Genomic DNA, 7,692 nt, shown 5'->3' on the forward strand with positions numbered 1-7,692 from the left:
TAATATACTATAGGTTAGGACACTCTCGATGGTACTATGATAATAGGACAGGAGTAGGTGCTGGGATAGATTCAGTCCCCTGAGCATTCTCAGGAAATACAACCTCCCCTGCACCTTCCTCACAACCATATTAACATTTGCAGTCCATGAGAGGTCCTCCGAGATATAAATGCCCAAGTATTTAAAACTACCAACCCTCTCCACTTCCTCGCCATTTATGTGCAATGGTAACAATACACTTTTCTTTCTCCTAAAGTCAATTATGAGTTCTTTGGTTTTTTTGGTGTTAAGCATAAGATTATTTTCTTTACACCATTGAATTAACCCCTGTACTTCTTTCCTATAAGCAGTCTCATCGTTCTCACTGATGAGCCCCACCACTGTTGTATCATCCGCAAATTTGATGATTGTGTTGGACTTATACAGTGGGGTGCAATCAAATGTGTACAGAGAATAGAGAAAGGGACTTAGCACGCATCCCTGAGGGGCTCCTGTGCTTAATACTAGAGTAGAAGAATAGTAAGGTCCCATTCTCACTGTCTGCGGCCTATCAGTCAGGAAATTCCTTACCCACAGACAGATCTTCTGATGTATACCCAAGTTGGTCATTTTAAGAAATAACCTGTCTGGCAGAATTGTATTGAAGGCAGAACTGTAGTCCACAAACAACAGCCTTGCGTAGGTTCCCTGTCGTTCTAGATGACTCAATACAGTATGGACGGCGATGGAAATAGCATCATCAGTAGATCTGTTTCTTCTGTATGCAAACTGGAACGGGTCTAAAGTGGATGGAAGACTAGCCTTAATATAATCTAGCACCAATCTCTCAAAACATTTCATAACAACAGATGTTAAGGCTATTAGTCTATAATCATTGAGAGATACCACCACTGACTGCTTGGGGACTGGCACTATAATCGATGTCTTCAGGCAGGTAGGGACATAACCCTGCAACAGGGATAGGTTGAAAATGTCCGTAAATACGCCGGCTAATTCTGCAGCACAGTCCCTAATAGCCCGTCCCATGATTCCATCCGGTCCAGCTGCCTTCCTGATGTTAATGCTCCGAAAGGCACGTTGTACGTCACAGGTCTGTAATAAAAGTGGTTGTCTATCAGTAGTAGTTTCTGATAATGTGCTGGTGGCCAATGCTGTAGTGACGGTAGTTCCAGTTCCCTCCTCAAAGCGGCTAAAAAATTGATTCAGTTGATCAGCCAGGTGCGCACTGCTGCTAGCCAATTCGTTTTTAGTATTTTGCCCTGTAATTTGTCTCAAGCCTTGCCATACTCGACGAGGGTCGGAGCTCTCAAAATGTTTTTCGATCCTCCGGCAGTACATAGCTTTGGCGTTCCTAATGCCCTTTTTCAATTTGGCTCTAGCTTCTCTATACTGCTGCGCATCACCAGAGTGAAAAGCAGCATTTCTTGCCTTTAACAGAAGATACACATCCCTGTTTAGCCAGGGCTTGTTGTTAGGGAACACCCGTATTTGTTTGGTGGTAGTGACAACATCAATGCAGCTTTTAACGTAAAACAGTACTGTTGAAGCATATGTGTCCACATTATTCTCCTCAAAAAGCGACCACTCGGTGCTCCGAAAGCAGTCTTGGAGTTGCTCAGATGCACCTACTGGCCACACTCGTATCTCTCTAGTTGATGGTCTAATTCTGCATAATTTTTCCTTTCCTTTCCTTATCATAAGTATTCTGTTACACACCACCCCAATATTTGAGTGGCAAGAGAAACTAGGGGTTCCAGGTGCTTATTCAGGTATGGTTGAGCAGGTGGTCGTGGACCAGATCCAGGCACTCGTGGAGAAAATTGGTTTTCTAGATCCATTTCAATCAGGCTTTAGGCCTGGTTTTGGCACAGAAACGGCTGTGTATGATGACTTCTGTCTGGGGAGAGACAGGGGAAATGTGTCCCTGTTAATTTTCTTCAACCTCTCAGTGGCTTTCAATACCATTGGCCATAGCATCCTTCTGGAACTGCTGTGTGAGTTAGGGGTGGATGGCACTATTTTGCAGTGGTTCCAGTCCTACTTGGGTGGTTGTTTCCAGAGGGTGATGCTTGGGTAGGAGTGTTCTTTGGCCCTGTGGAGCCTTCAATGGGGGCTTTGTCAAGGCTCTCCCCATATGAACCAATCTGGATCCTGCGATCATCATCCGAGGCCCTTCTTTGGGTGTCTCCTCCACAGGTCCAGAGGGTGGTAACACAGGAACAGACCTTTTCTCTGATGGCTCCTTGTTTGTGTAATGTGCTCTCCAAGATGGCTCACCTGACCCTTCCATGATATATATTTTAGGCACCAGGTGAAAACATTTCCCTTCCACCAGTCACTTGGCTGATTAACAGTCCATGGCCTTTTAAATATGGCTGTGGGAGGAGGGCTCTTGTTTTTTAGGTATTTTGTGTTTTTCATTTTGTATTTTTATATTGTGAACCACTCTGTGATCTTGCGGTGAAGAGCAGTATATAAATGCTGTTATTATTATTATTAATAATAAACATCATCATTCAGACTGACCCCACCCCAACCTCATAAAAAATACGGATTGTATTTTTCTTTTTTCTCATTGAGCTGGGCTGCAGGGCAGCATGTTGTGTAGTGGCTAGAGTGTCAGACTAGTGAGAGCTGAGTTCAAATTGCCACGTGGCCACAAAGTTCACTCAGTGAACTTGGGTCAGTCGTTGCCTCTCAGCCTAGGCTACCTCATAGGGTTGTTGTGAGGATGATATGGATGGGGGAGCCATGTACACTGTCTTGAGCTCCTTGGAGGGAAAAGATGGGATATAAATGCAGTAATAAATAAAAAATACCATCACAAAGCCTATTCAGAGGGAATGTAATGGCTGGTGCCTTTGCTCTGAATGAGCTTCTTTAAGCAACAGGATATAGATATAGATATATGCATGCCAACAAGAGAAAGGAGGCTTTAAAATGTTTGTGATACATATTCCCCTGGTTCAGTAAAGTGTACAGTCATGCCTCGGGTTGAATATGCTTCAGGTTGAGCGTTTTCAGGTTACACTCCATGGCGACCTGGAAGTAACGGAGCATGTTACTTCCGGGTTTCACCGCTCGCGCATACACAGACGCTCAAAATTACGTCACATGCATGCGTGGAAGCGGCAAATCATGACCTGCGTCCACGCAGACACACAGACGCAGGTTGCGTTCACTTCAGGATGCGAACGGGGCTCCGGAACGGATCCCATTCGCATCCAGAGTACCACTGTATTTCTGAGCAATGCCTTTCCCTCAGTGCTGAATGAACACAGCCAGGCACTCTGCCTGGTTATTATTCCAGTGGAGGGCGCCTAGTGTGGCTTCTGAGATGGTGGGCTACCAGCTCTTCTCTCTCCCACAACTGAGCCATCACAGTCGGCAGGGTTAACTGGAAACGTCCCATGTTTCAATTCTTCCATTGACAGCAGCTTCCAAGGGTGTACTTAGAAAGCATGGAACATTGAATGGGACTGCCTCCACCTCTGCGAGGCGGTCCCCTTGGCTTGCGAGATGGCTCTCTTGTCCAAGAAGCTCAAGGGCTCCCGGCGGCTTTGGGGAATGCAATTTCTCAAGCTCTCCTTTCGTGGGCTCTGCGAGCGCCTCTCCTCTTGAGTCCACCCCCCACCCTTTGTTAGATGCAGGACTCAGCCCTGGAAGAGACTCTCAAAATTGGAATTGGCACCCCTAGGTAAAAGGTAAAGGGACCCCTGACCATTAGATCCAGTCGTGACCGACTCTGGGGTTGCGGCGCTCATCTCGCTTTATTGGCCGAGGGAGCCAGTGTACAGCTTCCGGGTCATGTGGCCAGCCTAACTAAGCCGCTTCTGGCAAACCAGAGCAGTGCACCGAAACACCATTTACCTTCCCGCCAGAGCGGTATCTATTTATCTACTTGCACTTTGACGTGCTTTCGAACTGCTGGGTTGGCAGGAGCAGGGACTGAGCAACGGGAGCTCACCCCGTTGCGGGGATTCGAACCGCCGACCTTCCGATTGGCAAGTCCTAGGCTCTGTGGTTTAACCCACAGCGCCACCCGCATCCCTGGCAGCCCTAGAGGTACCGTTTAATCCCCATTCCACATTGGTAAGAATGGGATCTTTTTGTATGGCGGCATCTAACCTTTGGAACTGCCTGCCCATTGACACAAGGCAGGCACCACTTTCTGGTGACTGCTAAAAACATTTTTGTTTTGGCAAGCCTTTCCAGATGTTTAGGAAGTCGATGCAAGTTCTGATCTGTTTTTAGTCTCTTGCTATTTAAATTTTTTGAAAGCCTTAAATTATTGTTGTTAATGTTTCTTAGTGACAATACGGCTATTTTTTTTTTGTAAAAACACTTACTGTGGATTTTATTTATTTATTTTTTACAGTAGACCAGTGTATAAATCTTGGGAAATAAATAAATAAAATGCACATGACAAAGTGAGAAGTGAGCATGTGCAGAGGGCTGTCTCCTCGTGGCTTCAACATTCCAGTCAGCAGGCAGGTTGTGGAGGCAACTCTTTTTCTGGAATGAGAAACACGGCCCTGAAATTTAATCCTACAAATAGCTGGCCTGGCTTTTCAGTTTCTGATGGATCTCTCCTGATGTTTTATTCAGAAAATCACAACCTGAATGATCAAGGGGAAGGAGCAACTCCTCTCCAAGGAAAGGTTACAGAATTGGGGGCATTTTTAGGCAAGAAGTAAAATGACAGGAGTTTATAAAAGTTTGCATGCGTGGAGAAAATGGATAGAGAAAGCTTTTTTCTCCCTCTCTCATATTATTAGTGGACATCAAGAGAAGCTGAATGTGGGAATATTCAGGACAGATCAAATAAAGTCCTTCTCCATGCAGCACATAGTTAAACTATGGAACTCACTGCCACAGGAAGCAGTGACGGCCACCAACACGGACAGCTTTAAAAGAAGATAAGGCAAATTCATGGAGGAAGATGGTCAGGGAGGATGCCTGTTTTGCCTGAAAGGGAAGAAAATCTCTGAGAAGCTGGAAGAGAGGTTTTGACACAGGATGACATTTTAAGGGGAAACGATGGAAGAATTGGCAACTTGCTCAAGAAATCCATAGTGGGGGTTAAATCTACATCTCTTCCCACACAAAGTGTGGTTCCTGTAGCCCAGACTGGATGTACACAGGCTGAAAAAGTCCAGTGAAGAGTGTTGGCCGTAGTCCACCTCTCCTGACATCAGCAATAAAATTCTGGAGAGATTTATCATCTTGGTTTTTATTTATATCCCTGCCCCCCGCTTAGACCCATTGTCAAATATAGAGACACAGGAAGCTGACTTGTATGAAGCCAGACCCGTGGTCCATCTAGTTCTGTATTTTTTAATTTTAATTTTTCTGCATTTTTATATCACCTTTTCCTCCAAGGAGCTCAAGACGACGTAGATGGCTAACCCCCTCCTCATTTAACCCCCACAACAACCCTGTGAGGTTGGCTATGATGAGAAGTAGTGACTGACCCAGGGTCACCCAGTGTGACCTTCATGGCCAAGTGAGGATTTGAACCCTGGGCTTTCCCAGATCCTTGTCTGGCAATCTAACTGCTAGACCACACTGTGCCAAATGGCCTTCCAGGATTTTAAGCAGAGAACCTTTCCCAGCCATATCTAGAGCAGGGATGGGGGAAAATTTAATTCATTTCACATTTGAAGACAAATTCGGATACCATTTGCGAAATGAAACACAGCCCCCCCCCTTTGAAATTTGCATTTTTCAGAATTTTGCAACGCATGTCCGCAGCCAAGTAATGTGTTTGAAAACGTAACATTAGTGATATGCATTCCATTCTAGGCAATTGCTTTGCAGAAATGTGTGCACAAGGCAAAACAGCCTACAAGAAAATGTGGCTATTAAGATGAATTTGCATGACAATGCTGGTGAATTTTCAGGAGGACTTTAAAAAATAAAAAAGTCCTGAACTGAACTGAAGATTGGGAAAGGAGCAACAGGGAGAAGCTGAGTTGTCAAAAATTCCCCCTAACCCAGAGATTGAACCTGGGTTTTTCTGAATGCAAAGCAGGTGTTCTACCAATAAGCTTTGGCTCTTCTGCTCCTCAATATTCTGAATCGGAAACCTATTTAAAATGGAACACAGAAAACTGTCTTGTACTGAACCAAAACCAATAGTTCATCTAGCTCAGGAGTGCCTACACTGATGGAGAGCAGCGGCTGTGGAGCGTTTCAGAGAGGAAGTCTCTCCTAGTCCTAAGATGCCATTGGCAGAGGCACCGACTTGTGCAGAAGATTGGAGGGAAGAGCGATGACACATGCGTGACATCGGGATGTCACACAAGCGATGTCAGGACATCTGGAGGAGCCAAGGGCAGAACCGAACGTGGCAGAAGGGTAGTTTCAGTGGCCAGAAGCTCCTCTACTCTCTCTCTCTTGGCCTCCTCCTTTTGTTGCCCTCCACTGGCCAGGGATTGCTTGTCCCTTCTTTCCCTTACACAGCAGGAGGAGGAGAAGGAGCTGTGGGCCACTGAAGCCTCGTCTCCCTCACCACACCATGCTGGGCTCCGCAATTGGCCTCTCCTTCCTCTTCCTTTTTTTAAATAAATTTTTTATTGGTTTTACAAAGTTTTTATAAACACAAACAAATCGACAAACACACAAACAAACATGTATAATTTCGTGTCCCTTTTTTCTTAAACCTTACTTCGCCGACTTCCCCATACCTCCCCTTTCTGCATTCCAATTTCCAAAGTTATTTCAGCAAATCCTAAATTAATTTTATCAAATCTTTCCCTTATTCTTTTCTTTTACTTAATCTTTTGCAGCTGTAACCCCCATTTTTCTCTAAAACCTCCACATCTTAGCATTCATTAATTTTGCAATGTTTCTTAAGATAAATTTTAAATTTCTTCCAGTCTTCTTCCGCCGTCTCTTTCCCCTGGTCACAGATTCTGCCGGTCATTTCAGCCAGTCCCATGTAGTCTATCACCTTCATCTGCCATTCTTCCAGAGTGGGTAAATCTTGAGTCTTCCAGTGCTTTGCGATGAGTACTCTTGCTGCTGTAGTAGCATACATAAAAAAAATTCTATCCTTCTTTGGCACCAATTGGCCGACAATGCCCAAGAGAAAGGCCTCTGGTTTCTTAGGAAAAGTACATTTAAGTACCTTTTTCATTTCATTATATATCATTTCCCAGAAAGCCTTTCTCCTTCCTCTTCCTGCCGTCGCTAACCACTAGGTGCTGCTTCCCCCTTCCTTGCCCTCTGAGGGGCTGGCCGCCGAAGCCACACTCAGATCCACACTTGGCCTCTTCCGCCCCCCCTGATCATTCTGAACATTTTTTTTTTTGGGGGGGGGGAGGCTGGGCCACCTAGGAATTGGTGCCTATGCCATTGGGCATCAAACGTGGGGCTTTCTGAACAGCAAGCAGGTGCTCTGCTTCTGAGCTGTGGCCTTTTCACATGGCAACGGCAACAACAGAGGGAAGCGCCGTCCTGCCTGCCAAACGAGGCAAAACCAACATTTTACGGGGAAATCTGCAGGTGTTTCGAGCCTCAGTGATTCCCACGGGAATCATCTTTTCGGGATACGAAAGACAGACCTGCTTTCTGAGCGCACGCGGTGATGAGTTCTCTGGGAGTAAAAATGGCTCCTCCGAGGGAGAGTCAGTGCTTGCGATGCAACAGGATCCCTCGCCTCAATGTTGGACGCGATTTACTCATTCA

Source organism: Podarcis vaucheri (assembly GCF_965113315.1).
Source record: "Podarcis vaucheri genome assembly, chromosome: 15".
Classification (NCBI taxonomy): Eukaryota; Metazoa; Chordata; class Lepidosauria; order Squamata; family Lacertidae; genus Podarcis; species Podarcis vaucheri.